The 13,883-nt window shown below is 40.3% G+C and overlaps 1 protein-coding gene across 5 annotated transcripts in view; it reads right to left on the bottom strand.

The window, feature by feature from the left end:
• The window catches only part of FYN (FYN proto-oncogene, Src family tyrosine kinase), a 160,926-nt gene that overhangs the window by 43,977 nt on the left and 103,066 nt on the right, over positions 1 to 13,883 (bottom strand). Inside the window, exon 1 of one of the 5 annotated variants that reach the window (XM_042450304.1) lies at positions 542 to 561. The exons of the other annotated variants lie outside the window; for them this stretch is intronic. The gene's annotated coding sequence lies outside the window, so the exon portion shown is untranslated. Of the gene's footprint in view, positions 1 to 541; positions 562 to 13,883 lie in introns of those variants that run through there. 5 annotated transcript variants of the gene reach the window in all.

Here is a 13,883-nt window from a genome sequence, read left to right as displayed (position 1 = left end):
GGAGGCAAGAGTGAGAAGGCTTGGAGAGTTTGTCGGGGTCTTCAGCCTGTTCTCTGCAACTCTTGCATCCACAGAAGTCTTCACCCTTCTTCACCAGGGTCCTGCTGGTTCTTGTAGCTTCTCCCAAGACACCAGACAACTCAGTAGTCTTATATAAAAGATCTACTTTATTCTACTATATACACAGCTCCAAACAATACTCAACTCTACACTCTCCAATACAACTACAACCCACAAAATACATTGGGATGTATAGTCCTTATTATAGCCATATCATGGCACCACCTACTGTGGTCTGTTTCCACCCAATAGGCGTGTACATCATTCCCATTGGTTCTCCTTGTTCGTCCCACAATTAATGATTTCATCATCTCAGCCTTGACCACTTAACAATTGTCAGGTGTGTCCAATTATCCACTCTGTAATTCTTGTCCTTGGCATTCAGCACTTGTTAATTGTCTTACCATTCACACCTGTGTGGTTCTCCATTGGCTTCTGCTGAGTCTCTCTGACTCTCACATACAAGTTTTATTTCACTTACTGTATGTCCCATGTTGCTTTTTCCTTAACATGGAAACCAGCGAGTGAGTAAACAGGTTGCTCAGAAGATGTCATCTTGTTCTTCAGATGGTAACCAGAGACCTTCTGTGCCTTCTTCCAAATACCACTATGCAACCATGAAAAAACATACATTACACCAGCATAGTGCACCAGCAGGATTCTGTCCAGTAAGCTTTTGCTCATGTGCTTCTTATTGTGTATCTGTATATGTGTCTTCAAGCTTGACTTATAGTGACTTCACTGATTTCACAGAGTTTTATTAGGCAAGGAATATTCGGAGGTAATTTTGCCAGTTTGTTCCTCTGAAATACAGCCTACAGCACCTGTTATTCATTGGTGGTCTCACATCCAAGTACTAACCAGAGTACTTTAAAATTTATTTACAAATTGTGCAGCCTAGTGACAAAGCAATATTCCTACTAATATGATTATTGACTAAGTAGCCAGTTAGAAAGCCAGTGGTTTTCAGAATTGTATGCCACCTTTTCAAAGGCCAGATTTACTAAAATCATGACAAATATATTACTGCTTTCTATTTAATAACTAGTTTAATTCATTATTATTCAGTTTCACTGAACAAGATACAATTTAGAAGCTGCATATACTATAATGGACCCAATATAATGTATTCTAAAGAATCTGGCTGGACTGCCTAAGGCAACAGTTACAAAGCATTAACCTATTATAAAAATTCCAACTGTCAGTACTGTGCAGTTTAAGAGGCATTTGGAAGATGATTTGTTCCCATACCGCCAGCTACAGAATAATCCAAAATGTGAGACATAGGCTTGGCAAGAATCATATTATGACAAAAACCTTTCAATAAATGTTAGTGACAGGGAAACAATATCAGCGTATCACAGAGAAATGTGGTAATATTTTATTTCAAAAATACTACCAATAGCCCAATTCAGTACAGATTCAATCTGCTGTTCTGGTCAAACTGCCACCAAGATTCTTTTATACTAATGCATTAGTGTGATTGGGTTTCTTTTGTATGGTTCCTTGTGTCTGACCAACCTGGTCACATGAGATAGTAAACTCTAATACAGCTTACTGTGCATTTTACTTGAATGCTATCATCTACCAGTTCCTGCATTTCCCCTGCAGCCATCTTATAATGTGAAATATCTGATAGTGCAACACTCCAAATTATCAAGTAATGCTACAGTCAGCGCTCCAAATCAAGAAATTGGTGTGTAATGATTTAAATTTAAAACCTCATTATCTTTTATTTGCCTCCAGGATTTTGAGTCTTGGGAATTCAGATATTCCAAGCCTGTCTCATCCATCATTTTCACTAAAATGCTATTAAACAGTCAGACTGACACCAACATATGATTACCGTATTTTCCGGTGTATAAGACGACTGGGCATATAAAACTTTTCCATTTAAAATATAGAGTTTGGGATGTACTCACCGTTTAAGACTACCCCTCTTCCAAAGCACACCAAATCAAAATTTAAAAAACATCAGATTTGATTTCAATATGATAATTTAAATTCAAATGCTTATGACATGCAGGTTCTTAGCAGGAAGCCTTGTTGTATACAAAGCCTCCTTGGATTGGTCAGCTCTCCCTGCCTGCCCAGTGCTCCCTGTCTCCAAGACTATCAGAGCAGTAGCTGCTTTCATACAATCACCGCATATGGTGGGGATGCGGCTGCGGCCGTTTTTGAGCTCCCCCCACCATATGCAGTGACCGCAGATTCTCCAGTCCAGCTCAGAAGTTTCAGCACCTGCCCTATAATATGACACCTGGCGTACAAGACAAACCCCAACTTTTGAGAAGATTTTCCTGGGTTAAAAAGTAGTCTTATATGCCAGAAAATACAGTACATTAATCATGGATTTTACACTTTGGAGCAGTATTTTTTATGATATGGGGGAAAAACCCCAACACATTTTGTTCTCTGTTCTGTGAGATATTTATATTTAGTGGGTTTGTACATATGTATACCTACTGAAACAGTAAATAAAACACTTAGAGATCAGGTATGGGCATAACCTCTTCACAACCTCCTCTTTTATCCCCTTATCCCTTAATTCTGGATTAAATTAACTATTTGCTAACTATGTCCATGGATGTTCCTAAATTTCCTAAACCTACTGTAACTTGGACATAGAAGTTTAAAATTTTAGTCTGACCCTTAATTAAAGCAAATAATAGCAAAACAGATTTAAGGGAAGCAGAGGAGGATTTGTGGAAGGTGTAAGACTGAATTCTGCCTACTTTCCATGGCTAAACCAATACTAGCATATCAGGGTGCTCCCAGCTCAGGGGTAACACATGCCATGTGTTGGGAGGAGTACTGACTCTCCTTGGGACTTTGTAGAGCTACATCTCCCCCACTGCATTCTCAAACCCAAATATTTTTGGAAAAATATTGGTTCCAAATGATTTCCACAGTCCCATAGGAAATGTGAGGGAAATTTTGGCACCACTCCCTTTTTAGGTGCAGGAGACACCTTAAAAAAAAAATAACCAGGAAGTCAGTCAAGAATCAATTCCCAATTGACTTCCTATTATAAAAAGACCTCTCCTGGACCTTGGCTGGGGGGGGGGAGGGACAAAAGGGGAAAAAAAGGTGTGTGTGTGTAGTCCATACAGGGCGATAGATAGATAGATAGATAGATAGATATGCACTAGGGCTCCTGAGTGCCTAAAATGACTTTGGGGGCCCACATGTGAGCTACAGATCACACTTTCACCATCCATGTTCTAGGAGTGTCTACTGTAAACAATAAATTGAACTGTATACCAATTCCATCTTTTTCCTGAATGGATTTTCTGCTGGAAAAGGTGAAAGAAATAAAAGGGAAGACATGGGAGGCTTGCAAACCAAAAATGTCATTATCTAGATACCCTGCCAAATTTAGTGAATGGGACATGCCAAGGGTATTAAAAAATGCATTCCCATACCTCATAACATTTCACAGGTGAAAAGTGGAACACATAAGGCCAAGAAACAGAGTGTGGTCAAGATGGCAAAAGTTACTAACAAGGAAGAACAAACAAGCTGGAACAGTCTGCAACAGTTTTCTTTTGCCTGAACCTGCTAGAGAGGCCAAGATTTCAACTCATCCTCACCTCCCTGCTCAGTTAACTGAGTGCAAATGACTTTTCCAGCAACTGAAATAAGCTGATTAGAATAGGGAAAAGTGAGGGAAGGGGAGAGAGAGTGGGACATTTTAAAAGCAGCTGAAAAAGTGTGACGAAAGAGGATTAATCCATACTATCTCTGCCAAATCATAGAATCATAGAGTCCGCAAGGGCCATCCAGTCCATCCCCCTGCCATGCAGGAAATCTAAATCAAAGCATCCCCGACAGATAACCATCCAGCCTCTGTTTAAAGACCTCTAATGAAGGAGACTCCACTACATTCTGAGGGAGTGTGTTCCACTGTCTAACAGCCCTTACTGTCAGGAAGTTCCTCCTAATGTTGAGGTGGAATCTCTTCTCCTGGAGCTTGCATCCATTGCTCTGGAAAACAAGCTTGTTCCCTCTTCAATATGACATCCCTTCAAGGGCTATCATATCTTAACCTTCTCTTCTCTAGGCTAAACATCTCCAGCTCCCTAAGTTGTTCCTCATAGGACATGGTTTCCAGGCCCTTCACCATTTTAGTCGCCCTCCTTTGGACACGCTCCAGTTTCTCAACATCCTTTTTAAATTGTGGTGCCCAGAACTGGACACAATATTCCAGATGGGGCCTGACCAGAGCAGAACAGAGTGGCACTATTACTTCCCTTGATCTAGACACTACACTTCTATTGGTGCAACCTAAAATTGCATTGGCCTTGTTAGCTGCCGCATATTGCAGCCTAGAAACAACCTGGGCATTGTTGTCTATATCAATCCTGTTCTGCACTTTCCTGAAAGTTGTACTGGATTCATGAGTATCTGCCACTATGATGTAAAATTATGTAAAAGCACATTTGAAATGCACATTATTATGTTCTGACACCAAAGACCGGCATTACACAACATGACCATATTTGTTAATACACACTGTGTATAATGAACGTTATGATTAGGGTAATGTGTAGCACTCCAGAAGCTGCTTGACTGCAAATCTCATCAGCCATAGTCAGTTTTGTCACTCAGTTAATGAATGCTTGGAGTTCAGTCCTGTATCATCTGGAAGGCTTTACTTTACCATCTCTGCTTTAGATAAATTAAGGTGGAGTTATCAGACAGATTAAATAAGGCTACTAATTCATCTTAGTGGGGCAAAAAATACAATATATGCCAGGGCTCCAAAGAAGCCTACTGGTGGGCCAAGAAATGGTGTGCCACAGCAAGGAGTCACAATATTCCTTTTTCACCTTCTCTCTGTCTCTGTCCATCTATGGCAGACAGATCAGAGGGGCAGATGTAGATGGAGAGTGGTGTGAATAAATAGGATTCACTCAGGTCAGTCCCTGAGAGATAACAACAGGTTCCCTGTACTCCATTTGCATTCAGGGTTTTGGTGCCTTTCCACCTTCCCTGCCTAAAATAACACATGTTTTTGGTCTAGTAATTATAGGATAGGAAGAAAATAAATTCTTTTGAAATGTGGTGCTGGAGAATGAGTGAGGATACCATGGACAGCCAAGAAGTGAAACAAATAGGTGCTGGAACAGATCAAACCAGAAATCTTTCTGGAAGCCAAGACAACTAGACTAAGGCTGTTGTACTTTGGCCACATCATGAGAAAGCATGTCTCACTGGAAAAAACAATAATGCTAGGAAAGGTGGCGGGAATCAAAAAGAGAGAAAGGCCGCATGCTAAATGGATGGACTCTATAAAACAGTATGAATTTGCAGCATCTGAGCAGAGCAGTGGAGAACAGGGAATCTTGGAGATGTCTCCTCTACAGGGTCATCATGGGTCAAGATTGACTCGAGGGTGGATAGCAACAAAAAACTATGACATATAATTCTTTGTTACAGCTTTTGAGGTTTGGCATGGGATCAGATCCAGTTGGAGGGCAGGCTTCACCTGAGAGTCTCCATGGGGGTTAAAACAACCAGGATGATGTCTAGCTTAGGGGCTATTGACTGGTCCCATCTGGAATTTTCAGTGGCTTACACCCAACTAGATTCTGCAGCCCTCACCCCAAAATAGTCCATCTGTAGACAGGGCAAGGGAAAATGGTGCTGATACAATAACAGCCTAGTTATCTGTTTTCTGGATCCATTACCCATGCCAGGCCAATGCTATATAATGATAGTCAATAAAAGTTGTGGCTTCCCTTCACTCATTCTCCAGCATCACATTTCAAAAGAATTTATTTTCTTCCTATCTTATAATTATTAGACTAAAACATGTGTTATTTTAGGCAGGGAAGGTGGAAAGGTACCAAAACTCTGAATGCAAGTGGAATACAGGGAACCTGTTGTTATCTCTCAGGGATTGACCTGAGTGAATCCAAATTGGTTTCCAACCGTACAATGTATGTGTATTACTTCCTCTGCCCATGACCCCATCAAGCACCCACAATATAAGCACTTTACAGTATAGTGCTTCTAAAGCTTTTGCCCAAATATGCCCACTTTGTGATCTCCAGGCACTAGTGCCATTTGGAATATTAAACTCTCCAGCTCACACAAAGGCCTCTTTGAATATCCACAAGCATGTGGCAAAAACATATTTCACATCACAGATAATCTGAGGAAATGCTCTTATGGTTGGTAAATTTTTACTTTCCATTATTGATCCTCCAGGGAATAAATATTTATTTTCCAACTTTTCAGGCTAGAAATGAGGGATAGTTTAGCACAGAACTGATCTCTCTTTAGATGCAAATGCACAAGCTTTGTAATTCCCATGGGTCTACCTGAGAGAATTCACATAAGCAATAGTAATTTTCCCTCCTTCACCACCAGAGTAATAATCATGAAGCACATTTGGTGTGCTTCAAGGACACAGTACAGGCTTTTGTTCTCCTTTATGTGGGACCACAGCCAGGGGCTTCAATCCCATCAATGCGCATGAGTGGGTGGTGGCTGAGTTGGAGAGAAGGGGAGTTGTTTGGCCTGTGGCAGCTGTTGTCTCTAAATTCATTTTGATTCCTGGAATAAATCCCAGACGGCACAATAGGGAGTAGCAACAACTATAAATTCTGTCAATAAAACAAACTAAAAAAGTGGAAATATACTTTATTCGGAAGCTGGGTCACATGTTTCATCTGCTAAAGTTAAATTAAATATAAAATATTTTCATGAAATACATACTAACTGCCAAGGGGATTATTTGCTAAGAGAATTTCTGTGTGGATACACTGAACCATTCAGAAAACGAGAAGCATTGATTTGGAATTTTCACTCCATTTTCTGTACCTGGGCCTCTATGCAAACAGGTAGCATGAGTATCAATACTTTGCATCTATACATCATCTTATAAATAAATATACTCTTTTTGGACACTCCTTCCAAAGTACCCCGACACACAGCTATAAACATGGGAAGAACAGCAGCTGTAATACAGATGCTTCTCAAACTCAATTGTCCAATACCAAAAACTGCCTGTGACCAGTTTTAACATTATATAGCACCTGTTGCAGCACTGATCCTGGCCATGCTGCTGGGATAATATAAAGCTTTGTGGGAGTGTTCCCCCTCCCACATTTCCACTCCGTCAGCTCCAGCCTTTAGAAAAATGGTGTAATGCTGGCCTGGAGAGGAGCTATAAATTTATTTTTTAAGAGCATTTATACTTCACTCTTCAGCCAAAAAGGCTCCCAGAGCAGCTCACCAACTGTTAATTTGTCAGTTCTCTGCCTTCAGGTGTACCATTTAATAAGACACAACCCACAAGGAAAAGGGGATGCTAGTGCCCTTTCCCTCTGAGGGCAATGTGGTGGCAGCTGGAACAGAAGGAAGGCTTCACACTAACTGCTGGCGCCAAGTCATTCTGGAGCTTGCCTGGTTCTCTCTCTTTCAGCGGCCACAACAGTGCCAGTTTTCCATTGTCACAGGTCTTTCATGTTACCTGGTGGAACAGGAAGGAATGAGAAACTCCTGGAAGTGCAAGAACCCAATCTTGGTCTCCAAGTGCATTATCACACAGGCCCTGCTCTCAGACTATGGTGACATCAGAAAAGGACAAATACTCAATCAAAGTTCATGTAAATTCATTCAGAGATTCTGGATTATTTACTTATGACAGTTCTCAAACATGTCTCACTTTATAAATAAAACAGAGAGGACAGTAAATATAACTAACTTTAACTAATGGTTGAGTAATATCCCAAAAATTTTATCTCACCAGGATAAATATTAGCAACAAGACTTCTAGGTACATTTAATATATCTAAGACAGAATCTCATTGATGAACACAAATAGTATAGTGAATATTATCATCATGGGGAAAAAGATTTAAAATGTATATGAAATTCTGAGGATATTGTATCAACAGATACAAATAATTTCATTGATACTGTAAGTTAAAAAACAACAACATGAATTTTATCCAGTACATACCTATGCCAGTAACAAATAGCTCTCTGCTTCACCAGACTCCCAATAGTTCCAACAAATGATGGGACCTTCTATTTCAGGACTTCACACTTTACTTGCCCTACATGTTCAAAGTTTTTCACCCTTGCTTGTCACTTGGTGTTGTTGATTTTGGTAGTACCCCCAATTTGTACACTATTCTTTCTCTCACCTGAGATGTAGTTCAGCTGTGGTGTGGACATGGTTTTGCTCCATTACCACCATCCCCCCCCATGAACCCAACACTTCACCCTTAATTCTCTTCCCTCACTATTCACATTCTCTGTCTTACACCTAATTTCTATATTCTATTTTTAATTTTCTATTTTCATTTCTAATATTTTAAATGTTTTGTATTGCCATGTGGCTAAAGTGATATAGAAGGTAGAGATAGGGATGCACTATGCTGAATTATTTATTCCTGCAAGGTAAACAAGTAGTGTAATACATTTTCTCCCTGTTACCAGTTTTCTCTCCACATAAAGTTTCTGAAGAGGCATGCCATGTAAATCTCTTACAGCAAGGAGATTCCTCTGGCCTGCCAAACATGACATCATTAGGGAGCAGGTAGGGCAGCCAACGATTCAGAAATTGTAGTCTTCTGGATCCTTCCTACCTTTTCCAAGGGACTACCCTTCCCCAAGCCCTGCATGATATTGAGGAGAGGTAAGGTAGCCATGGATCCAGACGTTGAAGTTTTCCAGGATCCCCAGACTTTCTCCCTTGTCAAACTAATGTGACATCAGGGAGGGGAAGGCAGCCATGAATCAGTAAGGTACTGCCTTCCAGATCCTCAGTTGCTCTTTCCCCTCTCGGGCCCTGTGTGACATTGGTAGAGGGAAGCAGCTGATGATTTGTAAGGCTTCTCTCCCTTGTGATGAGGGGTAAGGAAGTCAATGGTCTGGAGGATGTAACCCTCTAGGATCCTTTCCTGCCTCTCCAGTGCTCACTTGCCACCTGGCTACTGGAAATAAGTATATTTGAGGAATGTGGGGAAAACCAAGAAAGGGGCTCACTGAGTTTTCTGGACACTTGAAAAGCCCAATCCCCACCCCAAGCATTCAGATATTCCTTTCATCTCTAATTTAAGGCTAGCACTATAACTCTAAACACTATAACTCTAAAACAGTGGTTCTTAACTTGTAGGTCGCAACCTCTTTAACTCTTGGGGACCTTGCTCCTACAGTGGATAAAATCTAGCTGCTGCAGTGAATTAAAAACAAAAGCAAAAGCAAAACTGCAGCTATCTTTTTTTTCAGGAGGGAAAAAAGGGACAAGAAGACTATAGTATGGAGAGGTGTGTGTTTTGTAATGATAAACTTGTACAGTAGTGTGGTGAATGAAGCAACTTCCTCAAAAAAATTAACAACACCCTCACTAAATGTATATTATGATGGTGTGCATGGGATGACAGGACTTAACAGGTTCCCCTTCTATGATGAACAAATAAACAAGAAAAAGAGAAGGGATAAAATGTGCTTTTTATCAGTGGCAAGTGATGTTAAGCATGTTTAAGGAAAGAGATGAGGGACTGTTTCCATGGTGTAGACTTCAACATTATGCGTACACCCCAGAACACAGCCTTTATGCCCATGCAAAAATGCCTTCCATGAAATGATTTTTTTACTAAGATAATACCCTAAAGCAGTGGTCCCCAAACTGTGCTCTTTAAGGGGGTTTGGACTTCAGGTTCCAGATTCTCAGACTATTGGCCAATATGGCTGAGGCTTCTGGAAGCTGAAGTCCAAAATCTCTTAAAGGGCAGTTTGGGGACCACTTAGATGGTGGACTGCCAATGAATACCAAGGGATGCAGGCTATATTTCAGGGGAGGAAACTGGCAAAACCACCTTTGAGCATTTCTTACCCAAGAAGACCCTGTGAAATTCATGGGTCACCATAAGTCAACTTGAAGGCACATATACACACACAGTGGAGACAGGCTATGATAACTTCATTGTTAATTGCCCTTGATTGATCTTAACCTGTGCCAATCTTACTATAAAACATCAAAACATTCAGGAACTATACAACACTGTCATAAGCACTGATATTTGGTTTGTTAATTTCTTTCTTTTGTCCATCCTTGTTAATATCTTAGTACTAAAAAGGGTTCCTCATCATCTAAGAAGTTCCATGAAGCATAAAAACATCTATTCTATGGCAGCTTTCCCCATCTATTGCCCTCCCCATGTGCTGGACTACATTTCCAGACAGCTTGGCAAAAGGCAGTGCTGATTTGAGGACTGTGGGCTTTGCAATGCAACACATTTAGAAAGTAAAATGCAGGGGAAGACTGCTCTCCTATGGCTTTGCTCTCTGTTCAGAAGGATTCCAGTTACCGGAAACTGAAGAGTGCCCATCTCTACCAAACTTCTCAGTAGTTTATTTTCTGCTAGAGTAGTTTTGTCCTTTTGTTTCTTTATCACAGAACCCTAATCATGTCATCCCTAATTGTCAGAGATACATACTCATACATCTGTTTTCTCTGTAGAGTCTTTTAGAATTCTTTGAAGGGCACAGGAAGGATGTGGGCTCCTTTTTAGATTCAAATGAGGCAAATTAACCTTACATGGTGCTACAAAGTAATTCCTATGTTACATTTAAGCATGAGAAAGAGGAAGGAAGCACACCACACCATTCTATGTAGGTTAACAACCTTGCCAAACTCCATTTTGTCTTCCCATTCAAACTGATTTAAAAGCTAGGTAAAGTGTTGGGTATAGTTGCCAACTAGTATGGGGAAACATAAAAGAGAGAAAACAAGTTACATAAACAAAGGCGGCAATATTTTCATCTGTCTATAAAATGTGTAGATTTTATTTTTAAAAATGTCTTGCACATAGGTACACACTCTTGTAGGGAATCTTTGGATGCAGCACCATTTAAACAATTAGCCCACTCTAGAGCCCAAATGTCACCCTTATTTTCTTCAGTAGAGGATAAAAACTCATAAACTTTTGCAAGTGTGGACTTCACCTTTTCATGAAGGAAACAGACAAAAAATGTTTTGCAGGCAGACAGAACTTTGCACATGCACTAAAATTCTTTCTTCCATGCAGATTTTGATGACAATGTAAAATACATACAATAGGCACTGCTGGGCACCTGGAAAGTAATTAGGGCTGTTTAAAAATACACAGATAAAATTATAAAGTAAGATATGACAAAGAGGTAATTGAACACATTTGCACTAATTGAACGTGCTCATGAGTTTGCTGAGACTGGCAGTGGTTCTCTCTCTGATAACAAATATGGCATTAACTTCATGCTAGCTGCATAACATGTGAAATGGCACTTAGAATTAGCTCATATAACACTTAAGCGGTTGTTCTACAAAGTTATTTAATATTTGCATGTATTTCATAAAGAGTTCAAATAACTGCTATTTGCTACTAAGGAATACTCATATTTTCCTGCTGTGCAGTATTGAGCCGCTGATCAAATTATAAACTGGTGAGAATTAAGAGTTATGCACATTCTTGCATTAGTTACAAAGAGATGGATGAGGGAGGGGCAACAGAGGTTGAGAGTAAGATGGCAATTCTACTACACGTAATGATATTTGCTAGATACTAAGGGCCAAAACAGACAGCCCTAAAGGGGCGGCGTCATGCATTTTTCCAGCCCAGCCCTGATCTAGCATTTTTCCAGCCCAAAAAGGAGTGGCCAAATACTACTCCTTTTTGGGTTGGAAAAAGGCCCCCCCTTTCTGCCACAGTGGCTGCTTTTCCCCATTTCTGTGATGCACGTAAATGCTGCGCCACAGAAATGCAGTGACAACACCTGCTGTGTGGTCAGTGGGGCTGCATGATGCCGGCTTGGGGGCAGCGTTGGGGCATATGGAGTGCATACATCATGCTCCCATGCCACCCCCAAACTGGCTCTCATTGCCAGTCTGTTTTGCCCCCAAGTCCTACACAATATCACTTAATTTCTGTATAAATATAACTCAGATTATGTTGCAAGACAACCCTAACTACTCATAGGTCAGAGGATTGTTTGCAAAGTTCTCCATACAGCAGAGTTCCTAGTCTTTCTTTTTTTTTTAAATTATGGTCTTACGTACTACTGTAAAAGTGAAACTGGAAACCCTTTAAATGCTTCAGATATTGCTAACAATTCAACAGAAACATGGAAAAGAAACAGTGGGCTCTTGGAAGCATCAAAGGAGGTTCTTAGCCCCAGCTTTAGCAATGAAGTCCCAAGATCTTGCAGCTTTCCTCAAACTTGTGTACATGTCTCCTTGATGTTCTAGATTTTGCTTGGTTTTCCTCTGTCTGCAGTTCCACTCTGACTGAAAATTGACATTTAATCTTTGCCTGCTGTGAACCCAGGTGGGTCTAGTTCAACCCTGGTTTTGCAACTCAGCAGGAAGCAAGATGAGGTTCACAGCCAGATGACCTACACCATGTAGGGATGAAAACAGAACAACTGAATTATACAGAGTCAGACAAATGATTCATTGGCACCCACGGTCATAACTCTAATGGTAGGTTTGTCTTATGACTTTGGGAAAGAGACTATTATAGATTTTTCTACCTGAAGGTGGGTAGAAAAACACTGTCCCCACTGAGAAGTTGTACCACCTATTGCTCTTCTTTCTTATGATGCTAGATAAGTAGCAAATAATAAAAAAACTGGGAACTACTGAATTATTATATTTGAAAAACTATAAAGAGCTCATATTACAAACATACACTGATAATGGAGCATACCATAGAACAGGGGTAGGCAATCTGCGGCCCGCGGGCTGGATGCGGCCCGGCAAGGCCTTGGGACTGGCTCCAGTCCGGTCCTGCTGCCAATTGCCACCGGGGCCTTTGGCCTCTCGCGCGAGGGGCATGGTGGAGCAATTGTCTATAGAAGCCTCAGAAACATTCATTTATCTTAACATTTTTTTTAAAAATCCGCAATTTTTTTCACGTGTCTGCCATTTTTTATTTAAAAAGTGCCTTCCATTTGAAAATTTTGTCCTACATTTGTTTATTTATTTATTTAATTTTTTTAAAAAAAATTTATTTAATTATTTATTTTTTGGCTTCGGCCCCCCAGTTGTCTGAGGGACAGCAACCCGGCCCCCGGCTCAAAAGGGTTGCCTACCCCTGCCATAGAATTTCAAAAGAAAATCAGCTTGTGCTTTATAGATTATAGTAAAACCATTAACTGTATAGATCATGAAAAGCTATGGATCGCTCTTAAAGAAATGGATGTGCTACAACATTTGATTGGCCTTATGTGTAGCCTGTGTTGAGGAACAGAGGCTACTGTTAGAAAAATAGGAGGAAACAAAATGGCTTCCAATTGGAAAGGGGGTCAGGCAAGGCTGCATTTTATCTGTTTAAGCTGAAAATATAATATGTAAACAGGATTAGATTCAGAGGAAGGGGGTGTGAAAGTTGGAGGAAGGAACATCAACATTCTAAGATATGCAGATAACACCAAACTATTAGTAAAAAATAGCAAAGACTTCAAAAGATTATTGAAGCAATTCAAGGCAGAAAGTGCAAAGGCAGAAGTTTACAGCTGAACATTAAAAAAAAAAAACAACCCAAAATAATGATCACAGATTATTTACATAACATTGAAATAGTTCAGGCTTTTCCATGCCTTGGCTCAGTCATTAATTAGGATGGGGACTGTAGTCAAGAAATCAGAAGACTGGGACTTAGAAGGACAGCTATGAAGGAACTAGACAAGATCCTGACATGTAAAGATGATAATGCTTGGTAAGGTGGAGGGACAGAAAGAAAAAAGGAAGACTGTATTCCAGATACATAGATTCAATCAAGAAAGCCACAGCCCAGAGTCTGCAAGACTTGAGCAGGGCTGGT

Source organism: Sceloporus undulatus, chromosome 1, assembly GCF_019175285.1.
Source record: "Sceloporus undulatus isolate JIND9_A2432 ecotype Alabama chromosome 1, SceUnd_v1.1, whole genome shotgun sequence".
Lineage (NCBI taxonomy): Eukaryota > Metazoa > Chordata > Lepidosauria > Squamata > Phrynosomatidae > Sceloporus > Sceloporus undulatus.
The sequence above is the reverse complement of the archived record's forward strand: the minus strand, read 5'-3'. Positions and strand labels throughout refer to the sequence as shown.